General features: G+C 39.9%; 1 protein-coding gene across 1 annotated transcript in view; it reads left to right on the top strand.

Annotated features, from left to right (window-relative positions):
• The first annotated feature begins 932 nt into the window (after positions 1 to 932).
• The window catches only part of SMPD3 (sphingomyelin phosphodiesterase 3), a 103,639-nt gene continuing 79,565 nt past the window's right edge, over positions 933 to 25,006 (top strand). The window contains exon 1 of the mRNA XM_054296272.1: positions 933 to 1,089. The gene's annotated coding sequence lies outside the window, so the exon portion shown is untranslated. The remainder of the gene's footprint in view (positions 1,090 to 25,006) is intronic.

Raw genomic sequence — 25,006 nt, 5'->3', positions numbered from 1 at the left:
ACAATATGTATCTTCTATCTTCTGAATCTTGGTGGGAGGAAGGGAGGCAGTACAGCTTTCAGGACTCTCTCAAAGACCATAAGAACTATACTATCACTTCTTTTTCTCCCCCCAAAAAACTGACAAAAATGGACAGTCAAACGTTATGGAAATGCTCCCCATATTAAACCAGAAGAGGAGCCAGAAAGGCAATAGCTGGGAGCAGTAAAGCAAGTTTAAAATCAAGTTAATGTGACTTGCAGCAATTCTGATGTTATTAGAGCTTCTCCAGTCTGAACAGAAAGATTGCACTTCTAATATTCAGCAACCTGGCTTTTATTATTTTTTTTTTAACTTCTGCTTAAGGTTCAGATATGTAATTTATTTTTAAGATAGCATACATTCAATTTGTCTCATATAGGCTGCAGATAGCAGATTTTGTGCTTTCCTGTACCAAAAAGAAGTTTTTTCTCCCCCCACCAAAAAAGGGCAGAATCAAACATTTTGGAAAGTCTCCACACAAAGCGCAGCGCCGCAGTGCCAATACCCCGGCGCGGGGCAGCCGCGGGCTCCGGGCGGGCGGAGGCTCCAGGCGTTCTCCCGGGGGGGCTCCCGCCCGGGCAGCGGCGCTGCGGCCCCCGGCACCGCCCGAGCGAGCCGGCGCTCTCGGCGCTCCGCAAGCCAGGACTACACCTCCCGGCTGTCCCCGGAGTGAAGCCGCCTCCTCTCCGCGGGGCGGCTGGGAAGCGCGGTCACCGCCGCCCGTTCCGCTCGGGCGCCGCCCGGGCCGGGGCCCCGCGGAGCGCAGCGGGGCGGGGCGGGGCGGCCGCAGCGCGGCGGGCGGAGCGCGGCCCCCCCGCGCCCAGGGGCGGGAGCGCGGCGCCGGCCCCGCCCGTGGCGCTCCGTGGAGCTGTTCAGCGCCCAGGTGCTGAGTCTCCCCGCGGCTTACGGAGGCTCCGGCGGCGCTCCCTTCTCACCGCTCCCCGGTGCGGCCATGGCCCCGGCGCTCAGCCGCCTCCGCCAGGCGTTCTGAGCGCCCGCCCGCCCGCCGCGCCCCGGCGTGGATGCAGCAGCTCCAGGCGCCCCTGGCTCCGCGGGGGAAGGCGGCAGGTAAAGATTTCCCTCCCCGCCCATCCGCATTGCATCTCCGCCCGCCCCCCGCTCGGAGCTGCCGGTTCGGGGGGCTCTTGCCGAGCCGAGAGCCGGAGGCTGCCGGAGGCGCGAGTTGTGTGCAGGGAGCGAGCTCCGCGAGGCGGACCGCGGGGAACAAAGCGGTGCGGTCCAGATGCCTTTTGAGTAGTTTCGCTATTTTAGTTTCCGGGGAGTGGGGAAGGGAAGAGCGGGATGGCTGGTAAACTGCAAATATCTGTACTTAGATGTAGGGGGAAAATACCCCTACGTATATTAATGGAATCATGGAATCACATTGCTATTCTCATGCTTCAGCAGGGGAAAAGATGTGTTTGTCATACAGGTAAGATAGTGCTATAGTCAAGCCTGCAAAATGGTTTCCTTGAGTACCCTCCTTAACTGTAATGCTTGTATAGATTTTGCACTGCAATGAATTCTTACTTCTTTTCGTGTGGATTACCAGCCCCACTGAAGAGCTAGGACAAGCAGCAGAAGGTCAGAGTGGCAGCCACAGTGTTTCTGTGACAAGGTGTCAGAAGAAGAGAGGAAAAAAATCCACTGTATTTAAGGCCAAATGGCAAGTCGCATCCTACATGAAGTCATTTAGAGCCAAGCATTGTGCTGTTATGCCTGATGCTTCAGGCTTCCTCTTAGTGCTGGCTGATGAATAGGGAATTGAGCAAGCGTATTAACCATGCATAATCAAGCAGCAAGTGTTCTTCAGTGCTTGTATGTGTAGCACCTTCTGTCACAGGATCAATGAGTATTCCTGAGCTATCAAAAGACTGTTTCACCCTAAATTGAGTAGGATGCAGCTGCACTCTTTTTGTGTTGTGGGTAAGACAGGTTAACTTACCCTTCTGAGAGTGGCAGGGGAAGGGGAAGCCTGGCAAAACAGAAACTCAGCACTTTTCTCAGGTGTACATGGTGAGAAAAGTTTAACCCAGGAGACTGCATGGAGTCAGAGCAGGAGTTTGTACAGTTTCTGTGCTGATTTTCAAAAGAAACTGAAAAACCAAACTAAGATTAAAAAAATGCTTCCTTTAGAAAATCCAATGCAGTCTAATTAGGATACTCTTAGCATTTTGTCTTAACTTACTTCTGCCCTGTATCTAGAATTTCTTTGTGTATTAAGTATCTCCTCTCCCTATGTTACTGTATCATTGTCAGAAGAAAAGAGCCAGAAAAAAAAATTGCAGGTAGCAGTAAGGTAAGTGTTAAAAGGCAAAATCGTGAGACTCACATAAATTCCTATAATATTAAAGATTCTCCAGTCTGGACAGAAACATAGTCCTTCTCATTTTCATTATTTTCATTGTCTTGGCTTTCTTTTTTTTTTTTTTTTTTTTTTTGTACTAATAATTACGGTTCAGGTATGTAATTAATTTCTAAGATAGTGTGCATTCAATTTGTCTTATAGAAGCTGCAGATTAACTGTAATAAAAAGAAGTTGAATAGATTGAATGCAGTCTGACAGTCATCTCACATCCAAAAGCTCTCCTTCCAATATGCACCTTGGAAATGCAGAGGCATAACATCTGGCTTTTAACAGTAGCCTTTTAGGGATCAATTGAGTTAATAATTAAAATAGTGCTTTACTGTAAAATTAAAAATCAATTTGTGCACATGACTGTGTGCAAGGCAAGCTTCCCCTCACACCAGCAGAATTAGATTTCCTGACACAGCTCCTCCCCACCTCTGCCTTTCAGTCTAAGAACCATCGAAGCCTCGGAGCACGTGATCACTATGTGTGATTTAAGCGATGCTATTGAATTTTTTCCACAGGGAACAATTACTATAGAGTGACAAGTCAACCATTTTGATCTTAACAGATCCAGCTCTGTTTAGTGATGGTAACCACAGCATACTCTGCCTAACCCAGGCTGAATGTCTCACTGTAGCAGTTTGCTTCTCATTTAAAGGGACGCTGTTAAACCTTAACATAGGTTCTCATTTTTGGGTAGGATTAGGAGGCTTTATAACAGAAGGATGTTGTAGATGTTTCAGCTCTATGTTTGCAGTTGCTGCTGCCTGCAAGAGCCCTCAGGAAGCCACTAAAATATGAGAAAAGCTAAGCAGCATGCTCTGACCACACCCCTACATTGCCATAATTCATAAACCCAGACTCTGTGCTTGCTGCCACATTCTTATTTCTACCTGGTCAGTTAGGACAAAGACAAAGCTGCTTTGTCCTAATGAAGCCACTGCAGCATGCTTTCAATAGAGCCAACAATCTGGGCTTCCCAAAATATATTAAAAAGGACTCTTGTGTTTCCCAACATTGTTTATGCTAAAGGCTATTGCAAATAGAATATTTCTGCTAATTACTTGTATGGCAGCTTGGGCAATGAACAATCAATATTTTACTAATGTAGCATTCACTGCAACTTTCTGTGTCCAGTTATCATGACTTCAGCACAGTAAATTAAATCTCAAGTTGCAATTTCTTCGTGGAAATGTTTATTTTAACTTCCAAAGGAGACTGCTGAAGTCATGGAAATGTTTCCATTACAGTTCAGTAAAAGTCTATTTTTCAAAAAGACTTGCCCAGAAACCTGACCTGGATATATTTTTATGTCAGAGCCACTGTTGTGATCACACTATACAGCAACACATTAAGGGTAGGGGCTTTTTAAGGATTAAAAAAATTTTATATGGACAATCTGTACAAAAATGCTATAGTTAATAATCAACATGTGCTCTAGAAAAGCAGAGACTTTTTAACTGCTGTCTGTATGAGGGAGAATGACAGGACACACACCATTATATGGTATGGAGAATTAAAGTACTCTGTATTACCAAACCATCTTTTTAATATTGTCCCCTAGATATGGCTGATATGGCTCATGTATTTTTTACAATTCTAAAAACAGAAAAAATAATTTTATGTATTGTGTAGTGCCAATTTTCTACTTGAATTCTAGCAATTCTTGGCGTTAAACATAACTAGATTTTACTTATCCCCATAAATGCCTGTAAATTGTTATATGATACTCCCAAGTCTACTCTTTAAAAAAGGCATTTAAATGCACACTGCAATAAGCAATTATGTACTGCTTCATTTTAGAGGAAAGGGCCTGCTAACTAAAAAGGAGCAATCCCAGTGACTTGCTTAAAGTATCAAGTAATGTTTTCAGTGATTTTTGAAGGTATAGCTTCTAAGTATTTGACTGTAATGTTTAAGCATTTGTTTTAAGTTCTCCACAGCACTCCCTAACAGAAGAAAATTGTACCTGCACTCCAGGCATATTGCTATAATCATGTACTTTCATGTCTCATAGGTCAAAGCCACTCTAAAATCTGGGAAAATGTTAGATTATGATTGAATTGTGACATTGTTGTAAAAGGGACAATCCATAATTTGAGGTGACAGCATAATGCTGACAAGATTTGCAGAAATATCCACTTCCATTTTATTTTGTCTTGAACAAGTAGTTTCTGAGAAATGGGCAGTTTGGAGACAGTATTTATGTAGATCACAATGAATACAAGATTTTCCTCCTTGTGTAAGTTCTACTCAGCTTTGTTTCTAGTGCTTGGGATGGGCACAAGAAGAGGAAAACTATGGGACAGAGGGCAAGCCCTGCACATACACTTGTACTTATCCACTGGGAAGTCACCAGATTTTGGTGATTCCTGACTTGGTCATGCACATACTGCCCTTTGAGGGCTCTGCTGTCAGCACTCAGCTTTTACTCTAAAGGAGACAGAACACTGTCACACCTTAAAGAGGTGACCAGCAAACACCCTCTTGAGTTAAAGCAGGAGCAAGCAATTTCATGATTATAGAAAATGTGACTGAATGTGAGGGAGACTGAGAAATCTCTCAGTCTTGAATCTTGTGCTGCAAGTTTGAGGTTTAACAAGCATGTTTAAAGAACAGCTCAGTGTGAGCTGACCCCAGTCTCCTCAGTGGGAGTAAGTGCCTGGGCAGAATGCCTGCTTCTCTGTCAGGGATGATTATTCTCTGTGGCCTAATACTTGATAGTTTGCATTCTTCACTCACCTGCTGTTTTACAGAGCAGAGGTGATAGGCCTGGACAAGCACCTGTTTGCAAGAAGTGCACAAAACAATTCGTTCTGTTATTTTTCAGATTTCTTGTTTTGCTTTTTTTGAGATGTGTCTGAGGCTGTGTCTGCTATCAAAAAATTACACTTGGGTTTTTTTAGATCTCTCGCTACTTGTCCTCAAAAATACAACTTGACAAAATTTGCAAATACAGACACTTGAGGTATTCCACATGAGACACACAGGACCAAATTATTGAAAATTTCTGAAACAAACAGAATTTCCATTAGTTTCCATTTAAGATGGTTATACAGTCTTCTTTAAATTTGGAACCAAGATGTCTCAGAAATTATAAAAGAATAATCTATATACAACCAATATTCCATTCACAAGAAGTTTAACCTCTGTCTGTCCACTTATCTTTGTGCCAGCATAAAAGGATTATTCTTGCTACATTTGCAGTAGAGTTGCTCTGGTGACATGGTTTGCTATTTTTGCTTTGGAAGTGCATTAAAACTTCAGCATTGCTAACACAAAGCAGAAAAACTGGCATCCTAAAAGTATGAGAAATTAATTTTAAAGGTGCCCTTTGTTAACATGATTCACACAGCATCTGTTGAAACTTGCACTTTGGAAAGTAGTGTGTGACCTATGACACAGCTCAACTACAGAATAAAAACAAGATTTAACAATTCAGTTCAGTTTTGAGATAATTAGAAATGCATATTCTTCAAATAATAAGAGGCTGTTTACTCTAGAACTATGTTACCAGGGAACAGGTAACAATTAAACAACATAGGCTGAGAAATTCTGATTTAAAAATGAATTACATCCATGCTAAGACATATATCACTGTCTTATGGGGAAAAAACCCACAAGATGCACTCTGAGTTCAGAGCAAACTGCAGAGAGCACGTTCTGGGCTCTGTTCTGGGTAGCTGATTGCTGTCTCAAGGAGCACAGTTAAGGAAAAAAGTTTAACGTGGGTTTACTGCACAATCACACCCCCACCCCCACTCCCTTGTCTTCTAAAAGGCATCAACTTGAACAGAATTCTATTACTGTTACATAATTGCAAAGTTTAACCACATATAGCTGCTTAAATCTGAAAGCTGAGATAATAAATGCAAGAGAAGTATTTTCTCTGAGGTACTTAAGACTTCTGTTAACTGCTGTTCCTCAATCTATTTCAGTATTAACAATAGCAAAAATACCCTTTAAAGTGACAAGCCATATCTGCCACTCAAAAGTACACAAGCTTCAATATATTTTAAAACTGACTCAAGTAAAAGAGAGATAATAACTGGATTCCATCTGTCCCTCTTGACTATTTCTAAATGAGTTAACATTGATTAACAGTTTTGCTTTAAGAACAGGGTTTTGGTGATTTTTTAGCTCTTTCCCACCTATAGTGTGCTTCAAGCACAGTAAAAGCTTTTCACTTTTAAACAGGATGTCTTGCTTCAATCTTTTCTCTGCCAAAAGAAGAGTTAAGTGGTCATTTTATTCCTTTCACTTACTCCAAACATTAATACAGCCATGTTGGATAAAGGGGTAAAATTCCATCGATTTCTTTTGGGTAATTGCATTGCAAAGAGGCTAGCAGGAAAATTCATGATCAGCAAGCTGTGAAACTTTGTTTTCCTATTTACTAAGAAATTACTGTCTGTAGAAAAAGTAGAGTTTAACCCTTTCTGGGAGGAGATAATATCTAAGGAATGTAAGCAGCTATCTGTTGAGGGGCTGTAGTTTTCTGTACTAGCTACTCCATCCTTCCCATATGGCTAATCAGAACTGTCTGTCATTGAAAACATTATGAGAAATTCTGTCTCAGTGAGAAATGACAAGTGAAAATACATCAGAATTATAAGTGTGCCCTGAAACACTTCAAATATAGAGTAGAAGAAAAAATACTCAGTTCCTGACTACTTCATCACAGTTAATTCTGTGGAATCAGCACTGCCATACAGATGAGAGATCAGAAATTTATAGCTTTTCCTCTAGGAGTCCTTCACTGAACTCCATGCATGACCCTACCTGCAGAAAGAAAAGACAGGGAGAGTCTAGAAAACCCTGCATGGACAGGAGTCTCTTATCCAAGCTGAGGAACTGGCAGTGAAAAATGAAGAAAGATAAGAATCTTGTTAAGTTTATTATTTCTCTGTGAATTAGTATGTGTTAGTAGATCTAGTCAGAGGATGGAGAGCAGTTGGTGTTCTCTTGTTGCCATGAGGGAGAGAAAAGAAGGATAAAACCTCTCTTGGAATTCCTTAGTGCCTCTTTGAGAGAGGAAGAGAGGGAAGAAGAGACCCTGACAATATGAATTCCTGTGCAGGTGGATACAGACACTGCTGGCACAGGCTGGAGATGGGGATCCCTGCACATACAACCCCTTTTCATGATAGACCTTTAAGCTGTTGTTACTCTGCAAGCATGGCAAGACAGAGCAAGTAAAAATGACTCTATAGTGTAATACCAGCCCTTCATTGATTCTAGTCCTGGGGAAACTTTCCTTACTCCCACAGCAAAGCTGGAAAAATCACTGAAAGAATCTAGTCCTGATAAGGTGCAATTATGTAAATTACTCTGTTTACTGCCAGGGTATCAGCTATATGATAAACATTCCTTTGAAAGGACAATGTACAATGGAAATGAAGCACAGGAAGTTGGCTACCACAGCCTGGCAAACTTAATTCCAGTATATGTTGCTGTAAACAAATAGGAATATCTTGGCTATAAAAGGATTTTTATTCACTGTGAATTTGCCATTTCACCTTTCATATTAAACTATTAGCTTTCAGATAACATGAGTGACAGAAGAAGGTATTTGCAACTTTTTAAAAAACAGTTTCCTGATAATTTCTTAGAACCTCAGCTGTAGCCCAATATCCTCTTCTTTATGCCTTCCAAAGCCAGACATAATGTAGCCTGTGGACATAACGTGAAAAAGTGCAGGCACAGCTAAATCTTTACTGAACATAGACATATTTGTTGAAAGTTTCTCTGATGCATAGCACAAACACTGCTGCTGCACATAGCTAATTGCAATAGTCCTTCAAGAAAAGGCTATGGAACACAGAAGAATCCATGATTAGATACAGAACCCTACCCTACCAGACCACTAGGTCAGCACAGAGTAAGTGTTCTTTCTAATTTTGGCTCTTTGGACTTTCCAAGACAGCCTTCACAAGTAATTTACAGCAGATATGTGATGTTCATCTCAGCCAGCTGATACAATGCTTGCTTTCATTATTTCCCAATGGCAAGGTCCTTCAAGTGTAGCTTATACATTAACCTTGCAGATTTTACACATTAAACTTTAGTCAGTTAAACCCAGTCCTAAAGGAAAGAACAAAACAAAAAAATTCCCCAATGTCAGTGTCTCATTCTCCTCATGAATAAATGCTTTTGACTATTACTTCTCACACTGCTTTTTCTTGCACAAACAAGTTTCAAATGTCACACCCAAGAGGAGGAAAAGGAAATTGTGTTTTGTTTAGTTACTGTAAATAAATACATCCATTATGCTCATTCACTCCTTCACCTGGTGGTGTGCCAGCAGCTACCTACAATTCTTCAAAAGGGCACCCTAACACACCACAAAGAAAGTTTTCCTCCATGCAATCTCAGTTTCACATGAATGTATTTCCTTCCCATAGAAGCTAGGAAAATCCTGACAGATGGAAGAACCAGTAAACAGCTTCAGTCCTGGAATGGCTTCATATTAACCCTATGTCAGGCAGAGATTACAGCTCTAATTTCATAATCTGCCTCTGAAGAGCTTCTGACAACACTGCAAGGCCCAGCTCCAGATTTCTCCATTCAGAACTTACCTCTAGAACCTTCAGATCTGTGCCGCAGCTGCTTTTACAGAATATGTAAAGTCACTTAATTTAACTTCTTACTGAACACATTATAGGTGAATGGAACAGCATGCCATGCCCAGTTTTAAAAAGTATGAAAAAGAATAGTAAACTCTACACAGTGATGCTCCTATTACTTTAGGATGTTACAATGAGCATTTCTGGCCAACTGCGTGTGACTTGCTCACATAGTTTTGATAAAATGTAAATCTATTTAACTATAATACAATGTAAAAACTATGATGAAACTAAAGCCACGATGGAAAGATTTTCTTAGTCTAATATAAAAATTGAGGTTTTTATTCACTTCACACTTCCTTAACTATATTGGTGGGAATTCCAGCTGGTGTGTTAGGAATTCTCTTTGGTAACTGAGATTATTTAAAGCATGAAATCCTGAAGTCTTGTGAGGCCTAACTTTTTTTTTTAAGAGGGAATTAATTGAGATTCCTTTTAGTTAATAGCATGCTAAGTAGTAGCTAGCTCCATCTAGCCTAGCATGTAAGTAGATTTTGTTTGCTCTTAAAAAACCCTTCCAATCACATTCTGGTGAATAGTTTTATTCTTCTCAAACCAATTTACAAGTTATTTCAAGCAGAGTAAATTATCACAGGCAGCGTGTTCACCTAACAACAACGACATTCCTTAATGTTCATGGGGTAATGCTGGGCTTGAACCCAGACCACAGAGCATATCCTGCTGACAAGAAGGGAAGATAAGTTGTAGCTCACCAGTTTCCTCTGCAGCTTCCTTGGATTTGGATGCTTGCTCTTCTTAGCATAAGACATCTGTAGCTTCACCTAATGAGAGAAAAAGTATATTAATAACCAGTTCAGTGTTGAAGATTTTTGCACAGTTGCAAATTTCTTTGCTTCTGCTGATTATATTTAATCATATGACTTGCCATGATCACACCTGAGTACCTCACTTAATAGGGTTTTGGAGGCAATCTCTGCTGTCACATTCCTACTGGAAGTCACACTCTGGAGTTAGGGAGTTGATTTGCCTGGAACAAAGCCAGAAAAGAAATTAATTTACTCTCACTGTTGTCTATGCTGCTGTCTTGAATGTTTTAAATTTCTGTGCACAAAGGAAAAAAAGGCCTGAGCAATGGCAGAAAAACACTGTCTAACTTGGTAAAACTTTTCTGTACCACTGGAATTACTCATTACACTGGCATAAATTCTGTTACCAATATAATAATACAGATTTAACTTTCTAGCCCAGAAGTTATGAATGTATTATGAAGACACTTGTACCAGCATGAGAAGACCTGTTTCAGTGGCAATGTTTAGTTTGGAAGCAAACCTTTCTCAGATGGACAGCCACTCATGAGAGACATTAAATGACAGGTCTAAAGTACAGTGGGAAATAAAATCCATCTCACTAATTATTAGTTATTACTGTAAGCACACTCAGATTTCTTTAGCTTGAAGAAACATTAAGTGTGGAAGAAATCCAGAAGATTACAAACAATGACATCTAACATGCAAATCAGCTGGGAGTTTTAATCTTCTGGGGCTTCCTCATTGTGGACAGCTGCCAGCTGCAGATGCTTGGCTGACTAATTGGCACTAGCAATAAACAATATTTGAGTTTGTCCAGGAAAGGAGCAGAAGGTCTGAGAAAGGATTACCAATATACATTAAAAAGGAGAAAAGCTGCTGTGTCTCTATTGAAATTATTATCTGTGTGGTTCATTTCTACAACTGAAAATTGCACTAAACCCAAGTAGTTGTTTATAAAGCTCTCAACACTAGCTGAATCTTAGCTATTGGAAGATTGTAAAGCAAGTATAGTGTACAAAAATAAACCAAACTGCTACTATAATAAGGAATACTGTACTCTCAGGGCTTCATAAAGTAATTTTGCATCCAGACCTGACTGGCTTACAAGCAAATAGAACTTTTCATCAAAAAGATTGCTAGATTGTTTAGCAATATGCCAGCCCCTGAGCTACAAGACAATCTATCCTATCTGTAACATTGATACCAGCACAGAGAAGTTATTATCTAACTTATTGACAAAAGGTAACAGTCTTACACTTCTCAGGAGCTGTTACCTGACTTGTGTAATGTCTGAAACTGCTTAGATGCTTCTTGCAGTGATGGTGGAGTTACTGTGCCACAACAAACAGAACTGGATTAGGCCTTCCTTGCACTCAGACATGCAATCCCCCAGACAGAATTCAGGGACAAACTGTCAAATTGAACAAAATTACTCTAAAATTTTCAGGAAAAAAAAGTGAAGTGATAGACAAACAACTTGCAAAGGAACCTGTAAAAAGGAGGATGCAGAAGAAAGCAACAATTAAGAGCCAAGGATGAGATCTAGAGGATTGAAATGTAGGATATTCATGTGCAGCAACAATTGTTTTAAAAGCTTCTGAATAAAAAATTACCAGCTGATGGCATACTCACTAGGACTTACATCTAGTCTGGGAAGGAGAGCTGTTAAGATAGTGAGTGAGCCAGCAAGACAGATGGCTGGTGAAGGAACTGACACTGCAAGAGCTGGAACATTCAGTAGGGAGGAAAAACAACAGCTATACCCATGAAGGGACTGCTGCCAAGCACGTAAGTGAAGTGAGCAGAATCTCACAATTTCAACAGTTTCTATAAAAATGTCCATGATGTGCTGAACTGCAGACAGTGGATAGGGCCCCAAGCTGACAGTTCTGAATCAGCACAGAAGCAAATAGACAAAGGAAGAATTAAAAGGTCATTACCTGAAAAACCAGCAGCAAACAACTGAGAAGTGAAACTACACAAGTGAGTAAAAAGAGATTTTACAAGTGAGGAAATGCTCAATAGGCATAAGCACTTAAAGGTAACTATATCACCTAGCATTCATTTGCAAAGACTACCTCTTGTATTCAATATGAAAAACAGTGTCAGAAGCAAAGGTTTATGACATCACCTCACCCTTCCTCCCCAGTTGAAATCTGTCTACTAGGAATAAAATAGTTTCCAAAAAGCTTACATTCCTCACAGCTACAGATTTACTATCAGTAACATTCCAGACATTCATAACAGTCAACTCCAACACCTGCATCTTGAAACCCACTAAATACTCGCAGTCAGGTCTCCACATAATTTCAAATATTTTTTAGTACAGTCCACTTCTCTTTATAATGATAAAAAGAACCCTTGAACAATCTGGCCATAACATATTGTTGAAAATTGAGTGAATTCAATGCACAGGGTTTAGGGGTTGCAGGAAGAACAAGTTTGAGAACTGAACAGCTTTGCATGAACAAGGAGGTGGTGTGAAATCTCATGAAAACTGATCTTGAATTTTGATACCAACATGAAGAGAGATAGTTCTTACAAAAAAAGGAGGTTTAGAATAGGACTCCAAATGAGCACCTTATTAAAAAAAGTTTCTACATTAGCTTTCAGTTACCAAGTTGCCCTTTCCTATTATTTTTCCTTTTTAATTTTCCAGCCCATTGCTGCTGCCAGTCATTGAAAACAAGAGGAAAAGTGCATCCTTCTTTTGAGTTCTGTGATAGTGTTTCTGTATTTAGCATTACCACACAGACATGCACTGAAGTACACATTGTTTTCATTAATTGTGCACTGTATAGTCAGTGTTTAAGCTGTACAGTTCAATAAAAACAGCTCATTGCTGAGGACAGATCTCCAGAAATTCTTTAAGCACTGATGAATTTATTACCACTACTGTAGTAGAAAAATGACCATGGCATAGACAAGTAGAATATTAAAAATCATTCCAAAATTCATCCAGAATATGATTATCTTTCTGGTATTTGGGAAATTGGATTACTTTTCAAGATGCAGAAAGATTTTAATACAGAGGCCAGGCAAACTAATTAAATAAACAGTATGGGATGGCTCCAAAATATTATAGATCACACATTAATGCAGAAAGCCAATATAATTATGAAGAACTCAAGTCAGCCATCAATAAAGGTAGTAGGGCTTATTCATTATTATCAGTAAAGGCACCTTTCCCTGGTTTAAGAACTGTGTTGTTGAAAGTTTGTTGCATAGCATTAGCAAGATACATGTAAGGCAAAGTGAGGCTATTCCTCAAGAGGGCACTGACACTGTATTCTGAGGCCAACATTATCTTCGAACAAATACAACATTGAGATGAATACCATACAGATCACATTTCTAGAGAACACCAGCGGACGTTTCATGTTTCACCCTTCACCAGAGCACCTGGCTCCCGGGAACAGCAGAATATCTGACCAAACCCCCTGAGCCACCGCCGCCTCAGGGCCCTGAGCAACCCCACCTTCATACTGTGGCCTGTGCCCTCACCGTGAGGCCCCGCCTTCATACCGTGGCCCCTGCCTTCAGTGTGAGGCCCCACCTTCACACCGTGGCCCCCGCCCTCACACTGTGTCCCTCGCCCTCACACTGTGTCACTCACCCTCACACTGTGTCACTCACCCTCACACTGCCCTCACACCGTGCTCCCCACCCTCACACCGCGAGGCCCCACCCTCACACCATGGCCCCACCCTTACCATGAAGCCCCTCCCTCACATCCCGCTTCCCGCCCTCAACGTGAGGCCCCGCCCTCACACCATGCTCCCCACCCTTACCGTGAGGCCCCACCCTCTCACCGCAGCCCCCGCCTTCACACTGTGGCCCCGCCCTTACCATGAGGCCCCGCCCTCACACCGTGAGGCCCCACCCCTGCCACGAGCAGCCAATCAAAGTGCCCTCATCTCTGCCCCCACTGTTGGGCAGCTAATGAGAGCGCCCGCGGCGGGAAAGCAGGACCTGCATGGCAGCACATGCGGGTGGGAGGATGAGCGCGCTGCCGGCGGCTGCCTCAGCGCGGGCATGGCCCCTCAGGAGCCTGTGCCGGCCGCTGCTCTGCTCAGGCGTGTCACAGTAGCCTTGCAGAAGGAGGGAGAATGAGGGAAAAGCCTGGAGGAGCACAGGAACAGCAGCAGCTGAGAGAGGCTGCTTAGCGAGAGGCACGGCTGCCCTGTCCAGATGTCGTGGGTCATCTCCTCAGAGTGGGACTTCTGCTTGTAAAGCTCTTGGTTCACTTCTTCAGTGGAAGAGAAAGCTCTTGGTTGGCTTTCTTCTTAGCGTTGTGGAAATAAACCCTGCTAGGCAATATGAAGCAAAAAGGTGTTTCGATGGCAGTAGTTTTGTTAAGTAATTAAATGTTTTATTAAGTAATTTGTTATTAACAGATATGAGGCATTGTTATAGAATAGATTATTAAGCATTGTTTTAATAGATAATTTTTTTCCTGTCGGTGTGCAGATCCTTCCCCAGGCTGTACCGAGCTGAAATCAAAGCCTGGTTACAGTTTCTCTTGAAGGAGGTGCGACTCAGGGCAGATGTGCCCATTTTCAGGGCATCTCATGAGGGACCAGCCCAGCCCTCAAAATGGGGAGTTAGACAAAAATAGCACCAAATGACAAGTAAGTGTTGCAAGACAATGTCTCTCCTCTGAAATTATTGAGAAATTATGGAAGCACAGGAAGCACATGGATCTGCCATCCTCTTCCTCTTAAGTGAGTGAACCTGTAAATTGGGTAAGCACTCTTAATCCTCGAGGGTAGCCTGGGATGGCTCTTCTGTAAGCCTCCATCAGCTTTTATTGAGGCTTTAGGATCTTGGGATCAAATTGATTAGTTATTCTGTGTTGTGTTTGCTCAAGGGACAGGAAGGAAACATTAAATTATGCCCACCTGAGGTTACTTGCTAATGAATAATGTAATTACACCCCAGGGTATTAGAAGGGTTTTATATTTAATCCCATATGTTTTTGTTTCCTCTTAAGAATCATCTACGTTTAGATAAGCTAGAATTAACATTGCCTCTTTGAGAAGTCTGTATTTGTGACCACAGTAAAAATAGTTTTTGTTAGAAAATAAGATGTTTAAATTATCAGGGCAGATGGCAGAAGTAAAAAGCAAGCACTTCATGCATATGTTTTAAAGGCAAGAGTTCCTTAACAGATGCATGGAGGCTTCTCCTTATAGCTCTGATCACAGCAGAAAAATGATGGTTCTTTTTCTATGTGTCAGTTCAGAGAACTAATGGAAAGTGATTTTCTAGAGAAACAACTATATGAAGTGGACAAAACTGTCATTTCAGTTTTAAATTTGAACACAGGAACACAAACAACTACTATACTGCTAAATTCTGATATCCTCAAATAAACTCCAGTAGCAGAACAACTTTTATTTGTGTCTTTGGGACAAAGCATTGTGCTGAAGGCAGAATTTGGTCTTGGTATTTCACATTTTATATTAAAGTTCAAATCTGTGAAAGCTTTAAAATATGTAATTCAATCTCATTTTGCACAACACTTTAGGAAGTGAATTCTGGGGTGTGTGTTAAAGCTAAGTGATACCATTCTAGCCCACGTAAATAGCAAGTGGTTACATTCTCTTTCACACCTGTATAAATTTACAGTTGGATGAATATTCTGGTTCTGTCTTTTTTTTCCCATGGTGTGTAAACTGGGATAATTTACAGACATTGAACCTGATTTGGTTGCAGGAAAGGTAAGGTGCGATTGTTACATTTTCCTTCAGGCTAGCTCATTGTTTTGGCTCTTTTTTACTCTGTAGCAACACCTCAGGCTGATACCAATGAGGAATTGGCAAAAGGAAGATGTGCTCAGTGCTGGCTCAGAAAGACTAATATAGAAATAAAAACAAAGCTAAACCCAAAAGTGGATGGTGCCAGTAAATGTAGTAGTAAGCTTTGTGATTACAAATAGACTTATTCAGTAGATTTACTCTGTATGTCCTAGGTTGCCTCTTACTTTGTTCCTCCCCGACAGAAAAACATTGTCAGGACTCCCTTTAGTGACTGCAGTGTTGGTTTGGAACATATGAAAATTGATTTTTAAGAGCTTGGAGCCAGGTTTTCAAGTACTTGGCATCTATAATTGGGGCAGGTTTTCTAAAGAGGTTAGCACTGACTGTTCTGAGCTCTTGTGAAGATTTGCCCATTTTGATTTTGTGCCTAACTGAACTGATTTGTTGAAAATCTGGTCTCTGTAGCAAAGCATGACATTCTTAGAGTGCTGTCAGGACAGTAATAACACTTCCAATGAGAAAAAAAAGCTGTACAGCACCCCTCCCTCAGTTCAGTACCCCAAAACTGCCACCCAGAGCACAGAGTATGAGTAAGGCAGGGTTGTAAGCTGGTATGTGTTGCCAAACAGTTTTCTAGGATTTCACAGTGTACAAGTATGGTTTTGCTTCTGTTCTGGATGTGTTTATTTAAAGTAAAAGCTGCTGTGAAAGGAAGCTATAAATGCTGGTTATAAGAGTGCAAAAATGTGTTTGGGAAGCCACAAGAGGAAAATGCTTTAATTAAAATGTACTGTAGCTGTTGTTAGTAATTTTGTGAGTTCTGAGATAACAGCACTGCTTCTAGAGTTGTGCTGCCTTCTGACCTGGGGCCTGGGATGAACGTTTTGATTGTCCATCACTGTAATCAATGGTGTGAATCCTACTGAATTTGATTTAGCAGTGTTGAGTCCTATGTTAAAATAGTAGCAGTATGAACAAAATGAATGTTTTGTGTTGGAGAAAAAAATTTAAATGAGCCATGGGCCATCTTTTTTACTGGCAGAGCTGTAACAGGGTGATAATATTGATTTATGTGGTCTTTCTGGCTAGTTATGTCACTTACTATTGCAGATTACTGCAGAAGATTTCTATTTCTGTTTTCAAATAATTCCTTTTATTTGAAATTAATTTAGTGTCCATTTCTACAATGTTTTGGCCTTGTCTTTGTCTCTTAATCACTGTCTGAAGAATGAATTATTAATTGTCGCAGCTGAAGAAACAAACCAATAATTTTCTGTGGCCTTTTGAGGGGAAAGACAAACCAAACCAAACCAGAGCTTTATTTTTGCACACATTGTACTACTTTCCTACTGTGCTTGCATGGTTGAAATAAGGATCTTCAATAATCCAGGATAAGCAAACAATAATATTGTAATTTCCATGTAGGAAGTATGGGATACATGTCTACATGCTAGGGTTGAACAGCTGAGTGAACCTCTGATAAACAAATGAAAATAAACTGCAAATGACTACATTTGTGTTGATACCTCTCAGAGTAGCAAGATTCAGAGACATTCATACAGAGATGATAAGGGAAAAGAGATGAGCTGCTCTTGAGATACCTGCTTTCATAAAAATGAACTGGAGATTAAGGCATCATGCTATTTCTAGCTTGCCAGTGCTAGCTGGAGTGAATTCTAGGCTTTAAAAACATTCATAAATTAGAATAAGATGGTGATTATAGAGATTGAAAAAACTTGCATGAAGGAGCTGCCCATAAACAGTCACTGCTCTGTGAGCTCCAGGTGAAATACCATTTTGCTTCCATTTTGTCTGGGTGGTTGAATGGAGGTTGTATTTTACTTGTTACTTAACTGTCCTGTTGTGCCATTATTCTGCTCTGTTGATGTGAATTGCAAGTAAGTTTTTTGATAAAGATTTTGACCCTTGGCTTTGGGAAGTGTTCTTGTGTTCCTTGTTAGCCATAGCCACGAAGTTCTGGAGTTTGCTGTCCTTGTACTGTTGCATATGTACACACTAATAAACACATGTAATGGGTCTTCTGAAGTCAGTGTGCCATACAGATTCTATATTTACTGATTTCAATTCCACAGAGCAGTTGCTAATATTTCATCTCGTGGTTGGTTTATTTTTTGGAAGTAGAACTTGTACACTGAAATGGCAAAGCAGAGCCTGTCCTACTCTGCAGTTCCCAAAGCTATTTTCCCAGGCACAACTTGGTTACTGTGCTTTCTCTTGGTCCTTTATGGCATGTCACAGTGGTAAATAAACAGCTTGGGAAAGGGTATGTTTTAATTTTTTTTTCATTAATTATTTAGTGTGTTTAGTCTGTGTTGAAAAAATCTCAAGGCTAAAGAAGTCACACAACAGTCACAAGCCTCATTTTGGACAAAGACTATTAGATAAGACTGAGCATCCTTTTGTCACACTTTTTGGAGTGAGTGGGTAACTTAGGTCTGTTTTACATCTGTATCCTTTGAATGTCCTTCTGCAAATGAAAATTTCATTTGGTGAGGTTAGTACACTGAATTTGATTCAGCTTGCTCCTCACTGACTTTGTGAGCCCATTATGGCATCATTACTCTCCAATTACAGGCATGAAGGTGAGAAGTGACCTAGTAATGAAGGGTACACACCCAGGATGGTGTAGTGAGAATTTTGTATGAGGCAAAAGGGGAAAAAAATCTACTACACTGACACCAGCCAAAAGGCGGTTTGTCACCAGTGACTACTTTGAAGGAGTCCCCAAGAAGGGCTCGTGCTGAGCATTGCTGTGCTGTTGCTGGGATGTGTCTGGGGTGCAGATATCTACAATTTCTATAGTTTTATGTACTGCATAAAGTTATTGTTACTTGTACAGAAACAAGGTCAAGCAGTTTGGTATATTTATATTTATTTAACTTGTGAGAGTAATGTCTAAGCTACAGTTTAAAATAATCCAATATGGACTGAAGCTTTCTGCTTTAGAGCTTAGTATTCTTTCAGTTTTGAAAAAAAATAGTGTCAAGTGTACTCTAGAAAACACAGATATTTAGTATCATTGTAATTTAATAAATTTATTGTATTCTATCATTTAAGATATTAAAAACTAACTTTGTCTGCCTTTCCAAAATGTCCTTTCTCTTGTGTGAGTAGAATTTTGTGACAGTAACTGTTATGAGATCCTACAGGATACATTTTTAGAGAAACTGCACCTGCTGTAGGATGGCTTTATTGAGTGTTCTGAATGTGCTGCAGTGAACTGAAGGCTTGAGAGGAAGCAGCAGGACAGTGAATGTCAATAGCAGGCAGAGTCCATGTAAGTTACCTTGTATTGAATGGTTTAATGCTGCTTCACAGGGATGTGTATTTTCATTCTCCAGGAAGAACAGACCCACAGAGGACTTGTGGCCAGAGAAAATGGAATAAACCTGAGCAGCAGGGAAACAGCTTCTAGTACAGCAAAAAGTGAAATCTAAGAAAACTGATAAAAGCAGAGGCAAAAGCTGCACATTCTTTTCACAGGATATATCTGAAAGTTGAGGTCTCCTGATAGGAAGTGATCCAGTGAAATATAAATAGTAAAGCTGTCAACTGGCAGAGCAGCAAGTAATAGTGATTTAGCTTCTCTTTTTTTCCTTTTACCAATTTATCTACAAGTAATCACATAAAGATACCAAAGTAGTCAGCTGCAGTGTGGTGTGCTGTGGTGCTGTGTAGTACTTTGGGGATGCAGACCCATGCTCAGTTTCAAGATGATGAAAATCAGTGCTGCTACACAGTTTTAAGCTGCATCAATGCCTTGGTTTAGTTAACTGTGCAGGGCTGCATGAGGTGCCAGTGACAAGTGCACAAAATACAATAAAAAACATATAGCAGACAGGAAAAAGTGGAAACCAATCCTTTCTGGTAAAAGTTCACAGTGGCCAAGTCAAAAAAATCTATGAACAAATGAAAAATGGTCTTGCACATAGTTTAGTTACTTCTTGCCATTTAGAATATTATTAAATTATGAAATGTCATCTTGCATTTAAATTTGTCCAGCTTTCTGCTCTGGTTTGCTTTCTGGAAAAAATCACTGAAGTTTTCTAGGTGCTATGGAGACAGTGCTGATGTCAGAAATGTTTTCAGTGGGGGCCTGGAGCAGGGAACCAGATGGCTGCAGTTACTGGTGAGCATGGCTGGCTGCTGGTGCATAACTGAGCAGGGGAGTGCAGTGCAGAATTGCTGAGCTGGCTGTGGCTGGTGACTCACACTGGCAGCAAGGTGGGAGAGCCTGCAGGGCCTGGGAGCTTTCCCCTGGTGCTGCAGTCACACTGTGCCCCATGGTGTCCCCATGAGCACAGCCACACCACATGGCTGCACTGGCTTCAATTCAGGCCAGCTCAGGTGCCTCTCATTTGCAGCTCTGGGCCAGATAACACTGCAGGTTTCTGTCCCAGGAAATGAAGTGTATTTCTGGTACTTATGTTGTCCTGATCTTTATAGACCTTTATTTTCTAGGTGACTTCACAACTTATGGGGCTTTTATAAGACCTGATGACCCAGGGGTGAAGAGACAGTATAGGTGTAGCATAAAGTGCCTCTGTTAATGAAATAAATTCTTGGGTTTTTAAAAGTATTGAGCTTTTGGGTAATGTTAAATGCTGTTGCCCTAAAAAACTTATCATCTTGCATTTAACTGGAGCAAAACCAAGAACAGTGCCACCAAAATATCTTTCCAAATTCCAGACTTCTCCCACACTCTGAGAAGAGCCTCCTCCTCTGTGACCCTTGAATCCCATTTTGTGCAGTTGCCATCAGTGCAGAGCTCTGCTGCTGAGCTCACTGGCTTGGCTCTGGAGTCAGCACGCTGCTTCTCCTGCTTGTCTCTCCAGCACACGAGTGAGGGGACCTTGCCAGCTGATTAACACTGCTCTGGCTTATCTATTGTGTCACTTGCTTTTAGTTTTTATTCTGAAGTACAGGTCAGCAAAGAGTTTTGGTGGTTTACTTATCCAGCTTTCTAACAAGCCTCTTTTGTGTGACCTTTCCTTGTGTTTAGAAGAAGCTGTTTCTAAATATTTCTTGGGGTCACCTTTCTTCCTTTGAAGTCCTTTGAAACTCTTATTTGCTGTGATACCTGTAAAGACTTTACAGTGGGTAAACAGTGCTTATCGTGATGTTCACTTGTATTTTCCAGTGACTCTGTTCAGTTGTCTAAAAATAAAATGAAATATACTGTAAGCTCTTCAGAACAGAGACTGGCTATTTGTACAAGTGTTTAACACAGAAGTCCAGGCAAAGGCCTATAATACCACCTCAAGAGTGAAGGAAAAAAATGTTTCTAGGTATGAATTTTTTTCATAGGAAGATAAGTGTGGGGTACCTTCAGGAATCATTCCTTCATAATGAAATGTGCATTAATTCTAAGAAAATGCAATAATTTCTAATCATGGTATTTAAGGCACCAGTAGCATTTCTGTGAGCTCGAATAGTCTATGTGCCAAAAGTATTCTGCTGGAAACCTACAATTATTCTGTAAACTTCAAAATCCAGAATTCAAGATGAGAAAAGACTGAGAATTTCTGCACTTGATGGGCTCAGGCTGAAAGCTGGAGAAAAAGCATTTTGCCTTTTATGCATTCTGTCAGCTACAACAATGCTAACCAAAGAAAGTGTCATCTCCCTAGAGTCTCTTTTCAGACAAATGTGCTACAGGGCAATAATGAATCTTAAAAGAAATTCATGATGGGAAAAAGAAATTTTTTGCATATAAATGTTTCTAATGGAGCTATGAACATCAGTCTTTTGCTCTATTACTTTGAAAAATACCATGTGAATCCTTGTAGCTGTTAGTAATTCAAGACATGAAAGGTGCTATTTATTTTTATTTGTGTTATGTTCCCTATAAAATATTAAATACTCCTTTGGCCAAAATTACTACTAACTCTTTGAGATTGTACAAAAATATTATTCATAACTTCAAAAGCTTAAGTTGCTAATGGGTGACTTGGATAAACTGTGATTAGCAGAGAGCAATTCCTACTGATCTCCTAGACAGGAGTGCTACAGGTAAGTAGATCAAAATTTGTAAGGAAATGTATTTCTCCAGCATTGTTGACCTAATGAATTTTTTAAGAACAAAGTTATACTTTAAAGCCCCAAATAAATCACTTGGATTTTGAACATTTTTCTTAGTTTTTCTCTTTGTATCATCTGTGATTTTTTTTAGGGCCTACACAGCACAGATTTCCAGCTCATCTCTTCAGCCATGGGGAGTAAACTCCCTCACTATATTTTATTTTAAGAGAATTAAGATCCCTGTAATTTACTGAAACCTTACAAGAAAAAAAAAAACCTAACTCCAACTATGTTAGGAGTTTTTAATCAAAAGAAAATTAGATCATCACTAAATTAAAAAGAATGTTAGAACTTTTTTTCTGTATTGCATGGGGAAATTGATCACTGTTTTAATTGTCCATCCTCATGCCACATCCATCCCAAACTCTGCCCACAGAATGTGTCATCAGGAAAATGCAACTGTGCTGAGATTCCTCTGCCACATGTGATTGAAATAAATTTTGACACTTCTTGGAAATTTCACAAGCACATATACAAGCTGAATTCTGCAAAGAGTTTTTTTGGACCAAGAAAATAATTTACTGTTTGTTCAAGTTTTTCCCAATTCAGCTGTTGCAAAATGCTATTCTTAACACTTCTTTTTAGTAAAGCAGGGATAACTGGTTGGCTGCACATGGGTGTTCCTGTTTGTTGTTGTTCCTCCTCCTTGCAAAGCACATCTCCAGGGAATGACTATTACAGAATGATCTGACTGGAAAAATCTATGTTCCATTAAGACTTTGGTAGAAGCAGTTATCCAGCCTGTTTAGCAAATAAAGACTTCATCCCATTGTCTTGTCATTGTGTGCCAGTGGTGTTGCCTGAGTAAGTGATGATAAAATAAAGAGGATTTGAGTCCAAATAAGTGGGCATAATGTTAATAGGTACTTTTCTGTGGTTCTGGAAAATATTGACAAGAAGTAGTTTCCTTTCTTCTTGGGTGTAACTGTGACCTGGTTGCATTGTGCATAATAGGTATTTTCACCAGTTACAGTTTTTCACTGGAAATAAAGTTGTAAAATTTAAGTCATTCAGGAATCCCTGTCACTTCTTGCAACTTTGAAACTCAAATGGCAAGCCCTAATTGCTTGCAGTGTTATTTTTCTTTGCTATTAGGAAGTACTGTAGTGATGGCTGCATATTTTTAAGACTTATATGCAGTGATTCCCTTTTCCTGACATAGTTGGGCTCCAGTGGGGACTGCAAATATTTTCGCTTGAAGACAGAGCCAATTATGATGTGGTTTGTGCTGATCAGTGCTTATTTTGCTTGTTTTGGCAGTCAACAGTATTTAGTTACTGGCTACAAAAATAGTGTGGAATCCTCTGGGATGATAGTACTGATTAGAATGAAGAAGACTCTGATTTCAAGGTTTAATGCATGTCTGAAACTGGAGGAAGTGCACCTGGTGGATAACATGAGCAGCTGGTTCTGAGCTACTTGAGTGTGAAGGCATTATTTGCTTTGCCATATGCAACTTGTTTATTACAGATCTGGATTCCAAAATAGTTTCTTTTAACTAGGTTTTTCTGTCTTAGACTATTTTGATGATTTTTTAATAAAAAGTTTTAAATAAAGGAAACAATAAATTAATGTCTGACCTAAATCTGCCTCTTGCTTTTGAAGTCAAGTAGTCAGCCAGTAAAAACCTGCAGATAAGCTGGTATTGCACTCCAACTTTCAGAACCAGAGGAATTTCCAAAAAGTTAAAGGTTGCGAATACTTACACAAGTGTTTGTTGCTAGACTGTATATGTGGACTCTAAAGATTTTAGTGTTCTTTGAAATATCTGTGGAACTGCTCTTTGTAGGACAAATCTTTTATGTTTTTTTTAGAATTATTGTAAGAGAGCAGCAAACACTCTAGCGAGAGGGAAGAGAATACATGGGAAAATAAGGCATGTTCAGTTTGTAGTACAGATTTTTTTATTCCTGAGTATTAGAAAACCACTTATAACTGTATCAAAATCTACCAGTATTTCACATTCCTGAATTTTTGCCTATTAAAAGTCACCAATTTATTCTTCATTCTTTACTGCTGGACACTGAAAAAAATATAGACAACATTACAACAGTCTTATTGATTCTAATATCTTCAGTGTTTTGTTTTAGAGTCAGAAATGCAAGGGTTTTCATGTGTCACATCACCAGAGGAACACTTTTCCTTAACATGTTATACATTTTCTCACTTAAATAGAGACATCTCATAGAACTGACAGATTTATAGTTACTATTCAATCTCTACAGAAAAGTAGAATTTACATGAGTTTCCTATTTCTAATCCCTATTTGAGATAGCATTCTGTGTAGCATGCTTTCTTTTCCTTAGTAAATCCTGTTTAAAAGATTTGGCTGGTTTCAGAAATTATTCCGCTCCATTGTTAACTTCACAATTCTTCATTTTCCTTTGCTGTAAATCTGACTTCTGAAAAAATCTGTTGTTTTTTAGACAAAGGCAAAATTATTATCTTTTTTTCTTTTCGTGCATGGAACTCCATTCATACTATTGCTCCTTCTTATAAAAATGGTGAAATTTGATTTTAATTAAGTTTTACAGGAGTGAAATGTATTTAATTTAGACTGCTTTTGTGTTAAACTGTGGTTCTTCAAAAGCCCTGAAGTGGTTTAATGTACTGATTGTAATATTTAGGGACTGGGAGATCTGGCTTCTTTCCCTGATGTTCCTTCATGTTTTCTCTGTGTGTCAAGTTGAAATCTTGCTTCCTTCTGCCTTTAGAAATGCTTACAAATTATGCCTGAAAAATGGGCTGATTTATAGATGATAGACAGTGCACACAATGTTTAGCTTTGGGTTTAGGTGTTTGAGTTCTGTGAGTCCTTGTGCTGTCCCCCTAGAGGAACACTGTTGTCTTTGAATATTCTTAACTGCCAGTACTTTCTGAAAATATAAACACATTCTTTAGATAGATACCCAGGTGTTTTTCAGTTCATGATTTTGTTTTTCTACAGTTTAATTAGAGCTGAATTTTTAAGCTGGCATGGATTTATCAGTACAAGTGACCTTTTCTGCTGATATCTTCAAGAGAACAAGGACAGAGAAACAGGTGTTCTGGCAGAAAGTTCAAAATGGAATTATTCAAAGTAGTTTCAAAGGCCAAGGGAAACACTGAGGTTACGCTTCTGTGAGGAGTAATCAGCTCGTGTAGCAGCTTTGTGCAATTACAGCATAAAAGTGTTGTGTGCACAGCATCTCAGCTAATCCTCTGCCCTTTTTGGGTGGGTTTTTTTTTTTCCATTTTCAGTGGAAAGACATGGGCACTTCTGTGAGAAGTGCATTTCAACTTTGTATGTCTGAGTAAAAATAGTTGCTTTACAGAGGTCAGAGCAGTCTGCCCTGCTATGCCCAGAACATTTCTTGGATATATTTGAAAGCA

The sequence above is a fragment of the Melozone crissalis genome, unplaced genomic scaffold, assembly GCF_028551555.1.
Source record: "Melozone crissalis strain CALT ecotype California unplaced genomic scaffold, PUWL_Pcris_2 ptg000007l_1, whole genome shotgun sequence".
Lineage (NCBI taxonomy): Eukaryota > Metazoa > Chordata > Aves > Passeriformes > Passerellidae > Melozone > Melozone crissalis.
Note: the sequence above shows the minus strand (reverse complement) of the source record. Positions and strands in the feature narration are given on the sequence as shown.